This window comes from Ambystoma mexicanum, chromosome 1p, assembly GCF_040938575.1.
Source record: "Ambystoma mexicanum isolate Mex_15411 chromosome 1p, UKY_AmexF1_1, whole genome shotgun sequence".
Taxonomy (NCBI): Eukaryota; Metazoa; Chordata; class Amphibia; order Caudata; family Ambystomatidae; genus Ambystoma; species Ambystoma mexicanum.
In genome coordinates, this window is record NC_090921.1 from 1382915737 (window position 1) to 1382936268 (window position 20532).

The 20532-nt window shown below is 43.5% G+C and overlaps 1 protein-coding gene across 1 annotated transcript in view; it reads left to right on the forward strand.

Annotated features, from left to right (window-relative positions):
- Positions 1 to 20532, forward strand: part of ITFG1 (integrin alpha FG-GAP repeat containing 1) — a 1448837-nt gene that overhangs the window by 1078778 nt on the left and 349527 nt on the right. The window lies entirely within an intron of this gene.

Sequence of the window (20532 nt, forward strand, 5' to 3'; positions counted from 1 at the left end):
GGTTCCGGCCCTTCTACATCAGGTGTGCCGTCACTAAAAGGTAAGGACTGTGATCTTCCTATACCATGTTCAAAGCTTGTACCAACAACGAATGATGTAGAAATTGCAAATAACCCTTCCTCTGCTGAAGATCTTATGAATTTCTTGGTTTACTCGGACAATGACATCTCCGTATTGGAAACTGTTCACCAAAGCTTACACCAAGATAGATCTCGACCCCCCCCTACCCCTTGCTCCCACGGAACCCAACATTTTGTGTCATCTTAGACCATAACACAAATCCCTTTATGACCTTAGAGCCAAATAGGTAAAAACTGGTAAAAAGAGCTCCATTTCCTAAAGATTCTCCATCAAAAGCTCACGCCATTACAGAGTCAAATAAATCTAACTCCTTATCTTCTGACGAAAATCCAAATGTCAGAGACATAGCTAATCCACTATTTGCTAGGGATCTTGCAACAGCTACCTGTCTTGACAAAGAACTCAAACACGGTGATAACTGGCTACCTGAAGCTCTATCAAATGAAACTCTGAGACTCACCATGATTGACATAATTTACACTGACCCCTACCCAAACAGGGAGACCCTTCTAACAATATTTCACGCTATCCCTCAACTGAAACACATTAATTCATCGGACATTGATGGTGTTTCTTATCCCATAGCAGCTCATCAAGATATTGTAGAGATCAAAATATCCTCCCTAATAATTAAAGACTACGTATGGGACCAAAGACAGCTATTGTTTCAGAAAGGTCTCCTACTTGAAGCCATACCCCTGGTGAGCCCGAATCTTGAACAACATCAATTGACTGGGTCTACAAAAAAACAATCTGTCCAGAATGCAGTTAATCCATTATGCAGTAACTGCAATACAAACCCACAAAATCTCCCTCCAGCCCAAGATTCCAAATGGATGTGGGTATCTCGTGCTAGACACCTTGAACATAAGAACTCCTAGCCATATAACGTGCAGCAGCACCAATGTTCTATGGTGTCCTGGAATACTTGTGGCTTCTCACTGTCGTGGGTACTAGCATGGGAACACAAACACATGGGGTAAAGCCTGAGACACAAGTAGGGGCTAGATGGGTGAAAGCCTGGCAAGCAAAACATGCAGTGAGAAACTGTTAATATGAACACCTTCTTATAGGCCTTGTTTTCCATCCACTTCCTGTGCTCCCAGGGTGGATGCCTGGGGACATCCAGGAACTGTGAGAAACTGTAAGGCACGCTCTAGTGTTTGGGTGTGGCTGCCTATATAAGCTACACCCAAGAATTGGTCCATGCTTCATGTGCCTTCTGTTGCCTTGTGCACACGTTCACAGCCGCCTGGATTCCTGCTTGTTTCAGCCACTCTGCAGCTTGGAGCGAACCTACCTGTTTTCTCTCTCCCATCGCTCGGATATCCTGGGATCACCGTCGGCTGTTTTCTTTGCGATCAGGTGAATCTCTGCTCTTCCGCGCTTCAGGACCCGATCTTCATTTCTCCTGCTCTCCAGACCCGATCTTCAGTTCTCCTGCTCTCCGGACCCGGTCTTCAGTTCTCCAGCGCTCCGGACCCACTCTGCAGTTCTTCCGTGCTCCGGACAAGTCCAAGGGAAGAAAGAAGAAAACTAGTCAGAACAAGTAAGCGCACGCATGCAAAATAAAACCTCAGTCTCCCGCACGACCACAGAACTTAGCTTTTGAGGCGAGGCTAGCGGAACTCTTCTCTCCAACGCCCGCAACCGGCTGGCAGCCCGCTTTGAAACCTGTAAAAGACAATAAACATTATTACAGCGTTTAGCTTTTTCCCAATCAACCGCCCACCTTAAAAAGCCACACACAATCCAGTGAAGCAACTGGTTGAACTTGCCACTCAAAGTTGGACTTACCTGTGGGCTCTTCATTCATTGAACTCACGGACATACCCAGTGCAGTAACTGGGCGAACTCCGGAAAGTGCACCTCACACGCACCTCTGCCTGAACTTAGTGAGCTGTTAGCTCTGAATCCCAGACGTCGGCGCCCCTGCAGATGCAGGATGGAGAGCGTGCCATTCTAATTCAAAAGGTGAGCCACACCCCAGTAAGGGAAGGCACACCACATGGAGAGGGCGGAGGGAGGTTTAGAAAGCCTATTCACAAAACCCCTCTAAACACCTATTTCTCTTGGCAGGTCTGCTTCCCAGACCTGGGGTTACGAGAGGAAGGATCTGGAGGACTCCATTGCTCCCGCAGAGACCCAGGTGAGTGTGACACTCAGTTATTTAACTCTAAACCACTTCTACTCAATAAATATGACGTAGTCATACTACAGGAGACGTGGATGACACTGACACCTGTTAGGCCCGACCACCAACTAGCGACAATCATTGCCTCCAAAGCAGCTAAGGGCAGACCGGCAGCTGGTCTCCTTGTAGCTGTGAGAACTGATTCACAGTTATCTATTACGCCTTGGAGAAGCCCTGATCCCGGGGTTCAGGCAGTAATAATTACCACCCCCAACAAAGATCACCCCTTTTTACCTAAGACCATGATCATAAACATATACTGGAACCCGGCCTCCTCGACTTCTTCCCAATTTGACAACCTTGAGTCAGTACTTGACCAAACTCTCCTTGAATCAAATATTGGAAATACAATAGTTGTTGGGAATTTTAATATGAAGTTGATACAGATTCCCGATCGTGCCATTAACTCAAGAGCAGCAAATTGGTTGTCACTAATGAAAATGAGAGATTTGTCAATGCTAAATGGCACTTTCCCCAATGATGTCCCTCCAAGACCAACTTGGACTAGAAGCAATTTTGTAGTCTATTATAGACTATGTCTTTATTTCTAATAACTCAATCAAATTGATATTGAATCTTCAAATCATTCCAACTACAGCTAGTGATCACCATTTAGTTGAACTGTGCTGGAGACCCCACAGTAAAGGAAATCCTGAATATTACAAGGGTTCACTTCAATGAAATAATGCGAGAAATCTTATAAATTGGACTCCTTATCGACTATACAACATAGTAAACCAATTTTTGTCCATAAACATCGGTGGAATCCTATCATAGCTAGCCTCAGAAGAAAATGACGTCATGATCTAAGATTACTACCCCTATATGATAATCAAACTCTTAAACAAAAATAAAAAAACAAACATAGGAATAAAATCAAGCAAGTACTAGCAGAAGCCCGTGAGTGGAGAAAAGGGCGTGGAAGCTGTAAAGCTGTTTTTGCTGTGTGCTTATTTCATTTTACTTTACTTCATTTTTCATCTGACGTTGCCAGCGCTACGTGTGCCTTTCCACTTCTAGGCACTGCACTACACCTTTAAGGAGGCTCTGGCTGAGTGGACACTCCTGCAGGAAGCACCAGATAAAAGGCTACCCAGCGGCCCTTGTGGCGAGAAGCCTGTGAGTGGAGAAAAGGGTGTGGAAGCTGTAAAGCTGTTTTTGCTGTTTGTGATGCTTGGTGAAAAAACCCTTTGAAATATCTCTCCGTGCCTCTTGAGCACACCTCTTAACAACGGCTCTAACAAACAGACGCTAAGGCTAATGCCACCCTAAGACACACTTGGATCACTTGTGATTGAGCAATTGGAGACTGTTGGAATTCGTCTCCTATGATCCTTTTTTTATTATTATTTTTTTATTTTATTACGGTGCACACTGCCTCTCAAACCGCGGTGCTATTGTGTTGACATAAAGGGAGTCGGATTGTGTTCACCCAGTATCTTCACTAATTACGAAGATTTGTGACTCTTGGAGCGGCTCGTTGTTGGTTTTTGATGCAATTAGTCTCCATCTGCGCAGGAAGGCGTTAACCCCGAGCAATCAGAGCCTTGAGGAAAGTTAACACAACTTTCTGTTGGTAAGTGGGGGGAGAGACGGACTAAGGCAGCTCCCCAAGCCATTGGGTGTTCCCCGGACGGCAGTTTTATTGTACCACCTATACGGGGCTTCTTAACTTGTATTGCATTAACAGCTACATAGTTTACTAAGGGGCTGCAAAGTTTCCTCTCCCCGATTTGGTTATTTAAAAAATATATATATATATTTTATTCTTCAGTTTTAAGTTTTTTGTTTATCTGTGATGTTATGAGCTCCACTGATCTATATTTTCATTGTTTCTTGTGGAATTGTACACATATTGCTTGCCTATTTTATACTTCTAATACTTTGCCTACATTTTTTTTTAAAAAAGGGTGATTTTAGGATATTTAGTCATCTTAAACTGGCATTCCCCCCTGTTTAAATTGTAAAGGCAACTTTTTACACATCAGGCCACATTTCTTACAACTATTAGGGAGCCTGTATATTTCCCCTATATTTAACTAATACTCCTAGGATTTCTACTGTAGAACTATGCCAACTTTAAGAAGTGGTTTTGGCGCTACTGAGGAACTAATAACAAAGGGGCTGGAAATACAACAGACCGCTTCATTGGGGGAAATGGGAGCTAATGAGTTACCCCAAGAAAGTTAGCTGACTGCTTCTACCTCTAATGCCAAAAACTTGGAGGGGGTAGAAATAGGAAACCTTAATCAGACAGCGGTTGGGATCCCCCCGATGAACCCACCTGCATCTATTACATTAAACTTGAATGCTGTCCATATACACCCAGGGAAAATTAATACCTTGCCTAGTGAAGTTTGGCGGGGAAATGATGGCTCATATACTAGTAGACATGAGTTGACTGACGCTGAATGCTTACAGAAATGTGTCCCTAATATTAGGAGGGTGGTAAGATTCCATGCATCCACACATACGACAGGAGATAAACTTAAAAGGAACCCTGAAGGGGAAGTTCCAGTCTGGTTTTGTCTCCTTTAATGGTGGGGAGGCGGAAAGCAATATAGGAGACCATACTGTAGGCAAGACCCCTACTGCTACTGTGTTTGTATTTGGTACTGATAAAGATGTTAGCAGGCAAGACCCTCCCAATATTGGGGGTTGGAAGTGTCCGATGAAAGATGCTTCCACCGTGGGCCAGCAAAGAACCAAACATAGAGGATATGGGGAAGATATGGATGATTCATTTAACCAAATGGCTGATGCAACGGGTGACATTTTAAAAGAAATTATTGATTTCGAGATGCCCTCTAGACCTTCTCATTCGAACTGTAAGGCTTTAAGGAGCCTCTCTGAGGGGGCAATGACCGTAGATTTCTCTAAAATTACTAAAAACAAAACTGCTATAGATCTTACAGATAAAGGGGTGAACAAAGACACAGGGAAAACATGTAGAGAATTCACACATGACTTAGATAAGGGTGCTCTACTAATAGAAGTTAGAGGGTGGAACACAAACCGAGCCATGGAGAAGATCAGAAGAACAGCCGGATAAGGGGGTTAAGCCACGGGACCTTGAACGTAACTCAAAGGAAACTATCCATCACTCTAAGAACTTAATAGAGCAAAACCTTTCTAACAACCGTAGCAATGGAGACCCTACTTTTCCCCTTCTTTCTAATTTACATATTAGTTTGAATCTGGCACTTAAAACTCTGAGAGAGACCCATGAAACTTTGGTAGGGGTCCTGGTGGGACAACAATCTGCCTTTAATGAATTAACCCTGCAACTGGCCTTTCTAGAGGGACTTGTAGAGGGTAAAACAAAAAATGATATAAACCCCAAAGAGTTTGAAAGACGAAGGGACAAACAAAATTTAAGGATGTCCGTGATGGACGCTAAACTTAATACTCTTCTAGAATTTATGATCACAGGTGATCGGCCATCTACATCCTGTAAGGGGGGGGAGTGGAAAAAAACATATGTCCAGGTCATAACATTATGGAGATCTCTGACGAAGGTGGGAGGCCTAAGGTTTTAGACAGCCCATCCCACTTGTTGGAGGTGATGGAATGTATGGAGGCAAGAGTAAGTCAAGATTTACCCCCTCAATCACCCAAGCCTGGGCTTACTTTAAACAAGGGTAGTGAAGAATTGGTCGAAGTGCACCTCCTCCCTCAGACAAAAGGGTTTAAGTGCAAAGAAAAATCTACTCACTCTAGGAAAGAGGTGGTACAGCGAGAGGAGATAATCTCTGATCCATTGACCTTATCAAACCAGAGTAAAGAAGTCTGACATATCTGATTATGATATCAATGAGTTTCCACAGTCACCGTTGTGTAGGAGGAAAAAAGGAGTTAGAATGTCCAAAAAAACTAAAAGTATGCTGGCCGTGAAAGTTAAGGCCAGAAACTCTAATCTTAAAGCGGTTAGAAGCATATCTTTACAAGAGGATCGACCAAATGTGCCGTCTATTGATAAAAACCCCAAGAGTCATAACTTTGTACCCCCGGAGGTAGAGATAAGTTGGGGATGATACTAGCTGATAAGAGAATAACTACTGATGCTGAGGTGGAATCTATAGAGGATAGGGAATACAATCGACCAAGGATAGTCCAAGACCGTCCTCAGACCAAACAAACTAAAATGACGGCCTTTGGCAAAATAGTCAGCACTAAGCACGCCAGACTATCTACTGGTCTTCAACAACTGGGGGTCCTCAACTTGGGCACTGAGAATATAGTGCCTCTATTGGGAGATTCATCAATGGCAGGCCTCCAGTTAGATGGAGCACAGGCTATGATAAACAAAAACAGGGGGGTGGTCAGAACTGAGATAAACGGGGTGGCGTCTACAGACATCAATAAGATACCAGGTAATAACAAGAGTGAGATAATTCCCTCCAAGATAGACATTCCCATTCTTGACAGGAATAAGGGGACACCGCTCCAGGAGCAGTCGGTTGCTGTGAGTAACACGGGTAAAATTATTGGTTGGATAAACAATAATAAATTAGATAAAGTATCCAATCTAAATAGGACCAACTTACTAAATAATTTTCAACAAATCACCCTACTTCGTTCTATTACTACGGATGACATAGATGCTATCTCTCTCCCGACCCATAATAATCTCCGTATGGTATGTAATTTCCATTCGGAGATGGTGGCGGAAATGGTAAGAACGCAAGAAAAAAATCTTGAATCGCTGGGATTGCAATTGCGGACACTTGCAAGTGTCAAACAGGCCAACATTTTCCTGGCGTATAAGGAACCTGTTGTGAATCCGGCAGGTCCGATGATTAATATTGCCTCCAATTTGTCTAATCGCATTATAGGTTCCGCTCTTGTGTTGACTTTGTTATCCAGTCTATTAGGCAATGGCCAGGACTGGTCCTGGTTACAGCCAGCCCTAAAAACATTAGAATCCTTGAGACAAGGTCCAGGAAATGCGTGACAGGACTAAGATACGAGTGATTTCTTGGAATACATGTGGTAGTGTAAACCTTAAAAAATGTCTGCATATGAACTCTATCAACACCTGTCCTGGGATCTATCTTTTTCAAGAAACTATGATGGTCGATTGCCAGAGCCTAAAGGGTATGCACACTTTTTCACACCCTGCCTCTAGGGGGACGATGGGTCGTTGCAGTGGGGTCCTAATTATAGCTGTAGATCACATTTTGGGGCTCAATGGTGTAGGGTGGTATGTAGTATGGACTGGCTCCTGGGTATTGCCTTAGATATAGATAAAACTTCTGTTCCTATATTGGTTTTGAACCTCTATTGGAATCCTTTAAAGGTACCCATTGAGACAGTAGAAGAGTCCCTTAGTGATAGGGGATTGGTGCAAGAAAGGGCTAGGCCATTGCATTGTGTTAGGAGGGGATTTTAACTAACTGTGCGCTTAGGATATGGAATGGAACGATAAAGAAGCTATCCCTAAGATCCTCCACTCTAATCTTGCCAGGGGGATCCGGTGGTCCAGCTTTTTGGAAAGTTGCGATTTGACTATGTTGGACCACCCTAACTTCACGAAAGTACCTAAATATACATGGAGTAGTGGTTCCTATAGTTCCAGGATTGACTTTGTTTATGTATCTAACGGTCTGAAGAATGCTTGCGGAAACCTGACGCACATTAATATAGACTTGGGGGGATCATATGCCCTTAGCCTTTATGTTGATTCTGGTTCTTCAGACAATCCAAATTAGACCTGCTCTTATTGGTCTTTCCTTGGCAAACCAAGGAAGATTGGTTAATTGGAATCCTAACACCATTAAAAGATTTAACACTCTCCTTACAGAATCCTTAGCTAAAGCAAACAACCGTGAGTTTGGGGAAAGTGATTTTTTATTTGGAGGTAATCTGTATAATAACATAATGCTTACATGTGCATATAAAATCAGAAAAGTGGACAATAAAATTAGCGACGAACCTAAGAGTTTCAGATGGGATAATAGAATCTATATCTCCAAAATCAACAAAGGAAGGGATTTGGCGGCCCTTAAAAAACAGTCCCTATTGTAACGCTCACCTGATTCCCGCAGAGGCGCCGGTCTTGACTGGGTGAATGCCGTATCTTCAAAGGTGATGTGTAACACACGGTTGGCTCTTTGGGCTGGACCTCTGTGCGCTGTATGTCTGACTCGAAGAGTAAGATGTCTTAGGTAAGTGAACGCCGAGCTCTCCATCTGCCTCGGGGCAGGGTGCCGTAACCAGTTTCTTCACTGGATAAGGGTGCAGGCCTCTTGACCTCAGAGGACTGCTGTCCGTCGTTAACTGCACGAACGGTAAGTTCTGGGCACTTCAAATGTCTTAAAAGTCTTTTGTAATGATATCTCTTGTTTTGCAGGGTTCCGGCGATGGCGGATGGCGGGCTGATGAGAGTTGAGGATCAAACCCGCGTGAGGAATAGAAGCGCCTGGAAGCACGTAAGTAAGCGCTTGTAGCCTGCTTCACGATGCGCACTAACTGTCCCTTTTATCTTGCAGGTACAAGTTCGGAGCTTTAGAGAAGCTGAAGGGTGCTGGAATACCCACTGGATTCGGCGTGGGAAGGAGTAATGGCACGTGAGTAATAAAGTTGCCCAATGTCTTTAAACGCACCTTCTTTTGTCTTTCAGATGCCGGAATGCAGCGCGAGGCTTTGGTGACAGCCGATGGACCAGGTAAGAGATGCGCTGCCACTGAAGACCGTAGTGCTAACCTGTTCTTTCTTTGTCTTTACAGGTGCTGCTGAAGACTGGATTCCAGGATGGTAAGCCTTTGTTCCCTTAGGCCCAGGATCAGAAGCAGAAGACACGATGAGCGTTCTGCTGCAGAGAATGCAGAATAACACAAAGCAAGATTCATCAATCGGGTGTGGTTTAAATAGCCTCCTGTAGTGCTTAGGTGTCTCCTTCCACAGCCACGCCTAGGTAAGAAAAGAGTTCCTGCTTTCCAGAAGAGTTCCAGTGTTCTGAACCTAGGGAGTGGCTCCTGCCCCACCCAACAGGAAAAGTAGTCCCAAACAGAAGAGGATCAGGGGTTCAACTGGCAGGTAAGTAAGCAGCATGGTCTGCTGCAGGTAAGTCCACCCAAGCATTATGAGCCCGGCGCTTCCAGCGCTGGGACTGGGCATCTTTATGAGCCTGGTGCCACTGGCGCCAGGACAGGGTCCAAAAGGTCCCAATTGGGACTGGCTGGCACTCGGAACCGGGGTTATGGGTCTGCTTCCAAGGGAGTCGGGCAAGTCCTGATCTTTTGGAAGCAGAGATCATGACACTATTGCCTGTTGAGTTTATGGTTTCAAAGAAGAAGCTAATCATGAAACATAAAGGCTTTGTGAAATCACTGAGGATGGATCAATATTTGCATGCCCATCCATTCATGATGGAGAGTCTCTGTAAGGGCATGGATGGCAAATTCTGGTAAATAGTTAATAGAACTTTAGTCCCCTCTAAGGACAGCCAAGACTGTCCCATTAAAGCTGCGGCTTGGACTACATTCTATTCTAATAAATTTGCTCTTTCACCGAAATTTACATCAGAGACTAATATGGAATTGGGATCTCCTGTCAAAGGTCACTGTACATGGGACCATGAGGACATTGTATGGGCGATTCATAAACTGAAACCGTCTAGAGCCCCTGGCCCTGATGGCATTCCGCCCTTTGTTAATAAGGCTTCTCCTGACTTATGGGCCTCTCTTTTAAAACCAATATTTGACCACATCTTTGAGACCCACATAGTACCAGAATCCTGGGTCCAATCTATTATAGTGCCCATACATAAAAAGGGGGAGGTCACGAATCCAAATAACTACAAGCTCATAGCACTTATTGATGCGGCTAGCAAAGTTTTTGCCATCCTGCTCCTAAGGGACCTTAATACAGTGGTTAGACACAATTCATATCTCAGCAAATTTCAAGTTGGTTTTAGGGAGGAGCTGGAAACCAACTTGAATGCAACAATACTGGCACATTTGAGAGATTTGGTTGATCAAACCAACGCTGGAGATGTGTTTATAGCATCACTGGCCCTCTCAAATGCTTTTGATGGAGTTATTAGATCAAGATTGTGGACAAAAATGATGGCTTTACAGATCCCCCCGTAAGCTAGTTCAACTTCTCGCTTTACTCCACTCTAATACATCTATTAGGGTCTGTATGACCAGGGAGGGTGCCTTGTCGGGGGCTATAGCAACTTTTGTGGGGGTCAAGCAGGGCTGCTCACTGGCACCTATTCTTTTCAATCTGTACGTGTGGGATGTGGAGGGGGTGTGGCAGGGACCTTCGATCGCACCGGAAAGATTGGGGAGGATGGAGATTGAGTGGATGGCCTTTGCTGATTATTTCATCCTTTTTGCTCGTACCCCTGTAGGCCTTAGAAGGAAGATGTATCTCTTCTATCACTACACAGTGGCTAATAACCTTATGCCTAATGCAGCAAAATCCCGGATCCTGGTTTTTAAAAAAAAAAGAAAGTTACAAACATATAGGTGGACTATGGTGATGAACCTGTAGACCAAGTACAGGCTATTACATACTTGGGGTACCATCTTACAAACAGGGCCTCTATGAAAGATTGGAAGCAGAGTCTCGACGAGAAGGTCTGTAGACTTAAGATCCAAATGAAATTTTTGAGATCAAAGGTCTGCAGATTCTCTCTGTTACCAATCAGGCGTTTTTATCTAGCTAAATGTGAGCCAATCTTACTTTATGGCTTAGATCTTTGTACCCACGACATGAGCCTGACACTTAATGATTCAGGGAAAGCTGTGGAAGGAGCTTCTGGGCCTATCGATGGCAGTCCCGAATGCAGTTATTCGCCATGAGTTGTCTCATCTCGCTTAAAACGAGCTACCTCTGGAAACTACTTTCCCTGTACAAGAAAATAAGTGATCCTCCTAAAAACTCTCTTTGAAACTCTGAGAGGTGGCTAGAGTTGAAACTGTTCCCTCTATGACTAAGTTCTGTGATAGAATGAACTCTATACTCCTATCCTTAGGACTTACCTTAGAGGATCTTATGGAACGACCAGGCTGGGTGAAGAGGCTCCTTCTTAGAGCGGATTGGGTGGAAACAGTTGAGGGTGTTAATTCTTATGTTTCTTACAAAGATTATTCCAACTTTTGCCACGCAATGGAATGCTTGTCCCTCTACTTAGAGATTTCTATGTGAGATGGGCAGGTTAAGGTACATGCGCTTCAGGCTCAATCAGTTTCCGACCCTTAAGAGGATAATCCACTGGGGTACTAATAACAGTCCAAGGTCGGACTCTTCAGATCTGAGATGTCGTTTTTGTGTGTGGGGACCCCAAAGCCCAAGAGACACTTAAACATTTGGTGCTTGGGTGCATGTATTTTGAGCCTCTACACTCCCTGACCCTCAAAGTTCGATACAAGAAAGACCTGGAGTGCTCTGTAAATCTATTTTGGAATAGATGTATGTGGGGTTTAAACATATCTCTAAATGTGGCATTGAATGCATTTTTGCAGGGCTTAACTATTGGTTTAGAACAAATGAATTTGCTTATTTGAAACTGCACTAAAGCACACTTTGGAACTCAATGCACTTTTTTTTATCCTCTGTGCTGTATTATTTAGACAGGCATATGTGTACTTTTATGAAATATGGATGTCCTTTTATTAACGATTCTATATATACATGACATTTTTTATTATGCTATGTCTTTTCTCTTAGATGTGAATTTGTATAAGTTTTGTAAGGTTTTCTGTAAACTAATGATGCAACAATAAAAAAAGTACTAGCAATACAAAACAAAATAATGCTGAAATAATGCTAAAAGCATTACTTTCCAAAAAATCAGGAGAAATATGGAAGGTAAACAACCTAAATGGCTCAGAAATCCACGCTACTAAATAATATTGATCAGACGGCCTGGACAAACCACCTTGAGAAACTTCTGCTGAAGATCTCACTACTAAGAAAGAAGTAACACCTGACTTCAGAGGGGTCTTGAATTTGATACCCTAGACATAATTTTAATAATCAAAAAACTGAGTAATTTGCGTGCTCCAGGTCCTGATTTGCTGACCAACGCGACCCTAAAAGAAAATCCTGAGGCCTGGGCAGATGTTTTATTTTCTATTTTCCAAAATATCCTAAGTCAAAACAAATTCCCCCCATCATGGCAGGAGGCAATTATAATTCCGATCTTTAAATCAGTTGATTGGTCAGATCCAATGAATTACCGCCCCATTGCCCTTTTAGACGTTCCAGGAAAAATGTTAGCAAGGCTAATAGTCAGGGATTTTACAAAATGGCTTAACAAACATGATTTAATGGATCCATATAATCCGGTTTTGGACCAGGAATCTGTACTGCTTTAAACCTACTTATAATCTCTGCAGTCAAGTCGTAAGCGATCCACAAGAAACAACCAACATATCTTGCTCTAGTGGACTTCAAACAAGCGTTTGACTCCATTTCTCGTCCATTACTATGGAAAAAAATCTTAAATGCCAATTGCCCTGACTACATCTTCAACTTGATCCTTCTCTTTTACTCCAACACGAGCATTAAAATTAAACTCGCAACCGATGGTGTTCTGTCGGATCCAATTAGAACCAACGTTGGGCTGAAACAAGGCTGTCCATTTGCTTCAATACTTTTTAATTTTTATATTCGTGACTTTTTTAAAGAACTAATGAAAGTAAACTTATTCACCCCGTCTAGGGTCTTTACATATCCCCTACTTACTATATGCAGATGATATGGTTCTTTTTGACAGAACTCCAATAGGTTTACAGAAGAAACTAGCTGCACTCTCACGATATGCTGAAGTAAACTTGAAATTAACACCAAAAAAACAAAAATTTAAATTTTTCACCATTCAGCGAAAAAAATAAACACCAAATTTAATTGGTCCATCTCGAAAATCCCTCTTGACAAAATAAAACGATACAAATATCTTGGAGTTAACATCAACTCAGATTTGGCTGACAAACCATATAAAGAAGAACTCACTAGCAGCATGAAACTCCTAACAACCCAAACTAAAGCATTACAAAGAAAGTATGGTTTGTTTTCCCTGATCCCGGCTCAAATGTTTTATTTACAGAAAGCCGTTCCTGTAATTACTTATGGGAGCCAGACTAAAATTATGACCAAGCAAGTAAATTGGGAATACCTAGAGGGGTTATATTGGAAAGCAATTCTGCCTGTCCCATTAAGCTGCCCAATAGCCTTAATTTGTTATGAACTAGGTCTGTCATCTCTATCTATCATTGTTTCTTGGTCCATCTTGTCATTATACCGGAAGGCGCTCCTCGCAACAGACACATCGAAAAACGTATTCCATACTATAAAAGAGATGATTGAATCTGTAAACCATACTGCACTATCGACTTGGTCAGAGCACTGTAAAAAAATGACTACTTGATGCAGATATTTCTCAAGGAACTCTTAGAACTTCCGCACAAAGCGAAGCTTAAACTCTTTAGACATGATTGGATTAATACAAGAGAAAAGTGTCTCCAATACTCGGCCTTTAAAGCAGTTTTTTTTTTTTTTTTTATCAAAGCACTGAACGATGTACCTAAATATATGCTTACCTTTCCTGATGGATCTTATGCTGATATCTTCTTACGTTTTAGGCTAAACCTACTCCCAGAACAAATCAAACTTGCACAATACTCTAAAGATTTAACACTAAGCTCCACTTGTAGATTTTGTTGCATCCCTAAGAATGAAGAATCTACTTACCACCTAATCACGGAGTGTCACTCCCTAGTCGAACTAAGGAACTAAGGAAAAAACATTTTAACATTTTAAATATTTTAAGAATAGAGTGATCTTGACCAGAGATCAATTATGGAACGAAATATTCAATGCAACAAAGGACTCATTAATTATAGCTACTGTACAGTTTCTTAATGAATTGAATTTGGTAAAAAAAATGGATACCTTGATAATTGCTGATGATTTTGCACAATTAATTTTAATGATTTTATGACGATTGACTTATGCTAATTGATTTTAATTGTGGTTTTAAGACAACCTATATCTGATTTACTTCAAAGTGTGTAATGCTGATTTTTAAATCACTGAGCTGTCTTTTTTAAAATCTAAAAATACATGTTTTAACAGACTTAATATATTGAAAAAGTTGATGTTTCAACTAAAACAATTTCAATATTTTTTTTTAAAAAAAAAAGCCTCCTGCACTGAAATAAAGTGTTCCTGCTCACATCTCTATATGAGCCTGACAGGAATGAGTCCAGTCAGGGCCCCGGTATTTATGGGTCCCAAAGGTACATAAGTGAGTCAAGTGACCCATTGCCCCCATCACTAGATGGTGTGGTTTTTGTGTTCTGGTGCCTGTGGCCATGACACCCTGGCTCTCTCAATCTGGCGGAGTGGCTCCTGACCACTCTGAATTTGGACACCTGAAGATTCCACAGGACTGTTGTCGCATCTTGGAGGCTGCAAGGGCACCATCTACCAACTTGTCTTAATGCCGAAAGTGGAAAGGGTTCTGTGCCTGGTGCTCGCAGCAACCGAGCGTGCAGCCATTGCAGGTTTCACCTTCGCAGCTCCTGCCCTATCTTCTGCTGTTGGCAAAAAGGGGTTTGGCGTTGTCGTCCATCAAGGTCCACTTGGCTGCCATCTCCAGGTTCACGAGGTGGCGCAACTCTACACCGCTGTTCAGTGACAGGCTGATTAAGCATTTCCTCAAAGGCCTTTTCAGGATGTATCCCCCGATTGTTAGGGAGAATTCTCTCATAAGGCTAATTTCCCAAACCTAGTGAGTCCCCCAGCAGCTTTGCTGGATTTTTGGGGTTTGTTTTTTTTCTCCTGCTAAGTGTGAGACTCTTTTCCTCCCACTCTTAGGCATGATTTGAGGTATGTCTTTGACTTTGTATGTGCTTATGGGCTATGGGGTCTTTTACTCCATAGGGTATCATCTGTTTTTCCATGTGTGTTACACAGCACGCTCAGTGCAGTAACACAGGGGTGTCGTAGTGACCCCCAAACATAGACCCCATACCCTGGGACTGACTACTATCTCCCAGGGTATGTAAAGTCACCATTGACTTTACTAGTCCAAAATTGTGAACAGAACAAGTACAAACCATCATATTGTGGAAGTACTGGAAGGGGTTAATTCGATTGCCCCTGGGTCTGTTTCCAAGGGGGCACTGTCCATTCCCCCCTTGCCGAGTTTCTGGCTGGTGGCAGTGGTTACCACGCAAAATGTTCCACCGGAATATTTCCTATGGGATTTTCCCATTGATTTTAAACGCACCACTTTTTGGTGCAATGTTAAAGATACCGCCGGTTTATTTATTTAATATTAAATCAACGGTTGGGTATTTTTGCCAGAACTCTTTTCTAAAATGGCGTTCGTGTCTGTCTCTGTAACTGTAACTAAGATTGAGTCCTTTGTTCCACTTTTTGGGGGGCTTCTTCACAAAAGCCCTCCAAATGGTACCACCCTGTCTGGGTTCCACAGGATGTGTGGGGAGGGGAATTGGCACTCTGGACTGCGTTGCCTTAGCAACCCAAGTTGCACTCTATTCTGATTGGCCCAGTGGTGAGCCGCCCGGCTCACCACTTAGCATGTTTGAGTGGGGGTTTTTCTGCATAAAAGCAGGACCTTTGGGACTGGAACTTCAGAAGTCGCCACAGGACCTAAGAATCCGAAGAGGGAAGAAGCTGAGCCATCTGCAATGACGACACCACTGGTGAAGCCCTGCTACAACGAACTCAGCACTTTCCCAATGACAAGAGAAGATCTTCTGCTGGACGAGTCTTCTTCCTTTGAGCTGGTGGGATCAACCAGTTCACCCCTTTCACCTTCCAAAGACGTCTCTTGGTCGAATCGTCCGTGCCAAGCACCCCGGCGGCCGGATAGCCAAGCTTCACCACTTGAGCGCAAATAAAAGGAACGCACCTTTTACCGTCAAACTCCGCGGCTGGTTTCATCCCTGTGCAGTGCATCGACTCCATGTTTCCTCCTCGACGAGATCCTCTCTTCCCCTGGTCGAAACAACAAACTGCAACCACTGCCAGGAACAACTGCCACCTCTGGAGCTTCCTCTCTCTTTAAGGTACTGTGCTCTGCCTGGCCTCCCTTTCTTCAGTTTGCCCAAGGTGACCCTTAAATCCTTGGCTTTCCAACTGGGTTGGCCCCAGACCTTCTAACTTTAACTTCTTGAATCACCCCAACCTCTTTTGAATATTCTGCAAAGACTTTTAGTGCATTTTAAACTGTGTGATCTTGGGCACATTTCGCTTTGCTCCATTTAAAGTTGGCCTGGCCTATGAACTTTGGCTCTACAGTGTATACTGCCTTTATTCCCTTGCTGAGAACTCCTAAAAGTGTTGGGACCTGTTTTATTTCTATGCTCTGCCTTTTTCTCTCCCTTTAACTTAACTATTGGAGTGCCATCTAGGTTACACGCTCACATCTGTTTTAACAAATCGTGGTGTTTTAACTCTGACTTGTCTAATAGTTATCAAGGGAGGTGTGTATACTTTACCTGACTGTGTTTTAACTTGCTTTTGATTTAGAGTGCTAGAGTATTGCCTAAAGTGTGTTTTTTAAATAAATAATTATATACTTTTGATACAAAGCTCTGGTCAGTGTTTGTTTGCTCTACTGTGTTTGTGGCCCTATTGTGTATAGTCTATATACTGCCCTACTCTTCTTGAGAGAGGTCTGACTGCTCAGCCACAGCTACAAGGTAAATCTAGGTAGTGCAGACTGCTACCAATTGGGTTTACTGCTTACTCCTGTAGTCTTAATCTTTTTGCAGTGTTCCCCAAGGGAACTGCACAGGATTCTGCCTAACACCGATAAAGAAGTTTTCTCCATTCTGGAGTCTCAACTTGGTTCTCTCAGCACTCATGAAACCGCCGCCACGTCGGCGGTGAAGTTTCCCACGTGGAAAGTGGCTTTTCTTGTGGCAATCACATCAGCCAGACGGGTCTCTGAACAGCAGGCTTTGGTGATTGACCTGCTGTATCCACGTTTCATGAGGCACAGGGTTCTCCTATCTTCTAATCCTCACTTTATTCCGAAAATCCCGTCACTTTTATAAGAATGCTACGTTGACCTTGCCCACCTTTTTTCCGAAGGTGTCTACCCCGTCGGAGAGGGCGCTACATTCCTTGGACGTCAAGAGGGCGTTGAAGTTTTACCTGGACAGAACTCAGTCCTTCAGGACGTCGAGGCAGCTGTTTGTGGCTTTCGACTCCATCAACAAGGGGAAGCCGATTTCAAAACGGGTACTTTCCCGTTGGGTATTCTCTACGATTTCCTTTTGCCACGACAAGGCTTGCAAATCATTGCAGTCGACTCCCAGAGCCCATTCTGAGGTCCACGGCATCGTCGGCGGCTCTGTGGGCAGGCATACTGCTCAGGTTCATTTGCCAAGCAGTGACTTGGGAGGTGCCACACACCTTCACCAGACACTACTGTCTGGGCCAACAGCATGCAGAAGATGTGCAAGTGGGGTGTGCGGTCTTCCAACACCTGTTACAATAAGGTAGGCCCTGCAGCTTCTGGGTTCTTTTTTTTTTAATTTCTTTAACTGCTGTTTTCGACCTTGCTGTCTGAGTCAAAGTAATTGCGATTGTTGTTTGATGATTGCTTGGGGCAGGGGTCTTGTTTGCCTGTTATGCATGTCCAGGTTCTCTTTACTGCTATGTAGTCTATTCACAGCATGTGAATCCATGAAAAATCCAATGCTGGAGACAGGAGTAGTTTCTTACCTGTAATTCCAATTCTCCAGCATTGGTATCTTTCATGGATTCACATGCGCCCTCCGGCTTCACCCTTCAAGCAAACAAATGTTTTGAGTTCCTCGATTTTGATGAGGTTAAAATCTGAAGGGAAGCCGCAGCTGCGGGGGCGGGGCTATTTATAAGAAACGTCTTATTAGTGCAACCTCAAGCACCCAAAAAGGACCTCGATAAGACACTCAGGGCCTCATCACGAGTCTGTCGGTAACCCTTAAATGCGGTGGTAGCGCTATTACCGCTGCATTTAAGGGTCCACCAGATCATGGCTTTGGCCGATTTCCCCCCAGCTCTAAGCTGGGGGGAAATCCGTGGCACAATTGCTGATTTTCGGCACGATTACCGCCGGCGGAAAATCCGCCGGCAGTAATAGCGTGAATTTTCCCCATTGGGCCCAATGGGGAATGAGGAGTTCCCGAATGGGCCCAATGGGGAATGGGCAATAACCCTTCTGCAAACCTGTGATCCGGCGCTAATAGTGCCGGGGGGTTTGGCAGTAGGGCTATTAGCGCAAGCGCTAATAGCGCCGGCGTTACCGCCCAACTCGTGATGAGGCCCTTAGTGTCGAAGTTTTCCATAGGAAAACGGCTAGATTAAAGGTACCGAGGTTTCCCAGCCTGACGACAGGAAATGTTCACAGCATGTGAATCCATGAAAGATACCAACGCTGGAGAAATGGAGTCACAGGTAAGAAACTACTCCCTTATGCAATAGGTCTGGGCGCATGAGGGCACTAGATCCACACAGGGCGTGATACAACCCCACACTGTAGTCCTCAAACGGCTATTCTGATGTCATCCATGATCGCTCCACCCTCCCCATCTGCCAATTTCCTAACATGTCTACTTTCTTACCGTGTTAGCATTTTCCCCAATTTATCACCCGTGTCGTATATCCTACTAAGTTTATCCCAATGGACGTGTCGGGTGTTGTCTAGAGAGATATTGCGAAGTTTCTCTCTTGCCAGGAGAATAGCCTGTATGTTGAGGGAGACCCTGATATGAGAAATTCCTACTCAAGCCTTTCAGCTTCAGGCTCGGTTTCTTCTACAAGTTGCATTTGGGTCTTGTGTTTTGCCTCAATTAGAGATATCGTCTCCCTTCTAACTACCACCTTATAACGTTCCCAGAGTATCAAGCGGCTGTCCACCGACCCCTGATTTAGAGTAAAATATTTCTCTATTATTGCTGTTATGCCCTCTCCAATATCTGGGAAGCCAAGGTAATAACTAGACACCATTGTCTTGTGTTTGGGTCTGCTACCTTTGAGTACCATAAGAAGTATTGAGTGGTCTGATATTCCTCTTGCTAAGAACCTAATGGATTCCAGTCTGAGTGTCTCGCCAGGGAATTAAGTAGTGGTCACTTCTAGACATGGAGGCGTGGGCTTCCGAGTGGAATGAAAAGCCTCTGTCTTGTGGATGCCATGTCCTCCATGCGTCACTCAGACCCATTGCGAGGTAAACACATGAAGTTTAGAGTGTGCAAGGGTTTCTACCACATAGGTGTGTGCGTGCAATCTGTGCTTGGGTCCTTATCATCATTAAAGTCTCCACCAAGGATTCATAGGTCCGCTTTTTGGGTGATTAGTACATTTTGGATATTATCTAGGAGTTCTATGTACAGTGGCGGAGGGACGTGTGAGAAACTCATGGTGGCAACAAGTAAAACAGACACAAGCGATCACAGTCCAAGGGTGTTAATTGAAAATGCCTATTTTAAGTCTAAATGTAAGATGGGAGCAAGCTTCGACCATCAAATGAAAAATAAAGCAGTCCTAGTGGCGTGTCAAGTTAAAGGGCCTACACTAAGAAACCTATTGCCAAACCTTACAACTAATATAAAAAAGATGTCGGATAGTTCTAAAGAAAAGAAAGAAGTGTTCTCAAATAATATGTCAGGTACGTTTTGAGCACGGGATAAGGTGGGATCTTGGAGGACAGTACAGTATCTGGCTTCTCCAGCACGAGACGACAGTTCCAATGACAGCTCTCAGGACCGTCGATAGCCAAGTCTTGTTTCCTTGAAAGTCTCTTGCCTTCGAGGGCCTGAGGTTTATCAACTAACAAAAAAACAAAAGTTCCTTTAACAAAAGAATGTTTGTTTCCAAGGTTTGCTGGGCAATGGGTTCACCTCTGGGTCCCCCTCTTCTGTGCGCTGACCCTTCTCAACTTTCAGCCAATGTTCACGGAGGATGATACATTCACCCCTTGATCCCCTCTTCTGGTGGGCGCTGACCCTTTTTTTTTTTTCTTTTTTTAAACAATTGTTTTTTAATTATTGTAACATTTAACTTAGTAACAAAACATACGATACGCATCATGTATAGTATCGGGTATCTTCAGTTACATGTCACTTTTAACCCCCGAATCCCCTCCCTTCGGCCTACTATTCACCTCGCTTCACAATTACTTTCTATTTCAAGAGGTAACCAGGCATTGCATTGAATACATAGTTTCGAAGGCAAAAGCATCAAAAATAATGCATCGAAAAAAATGCCTTTTTTGTAGG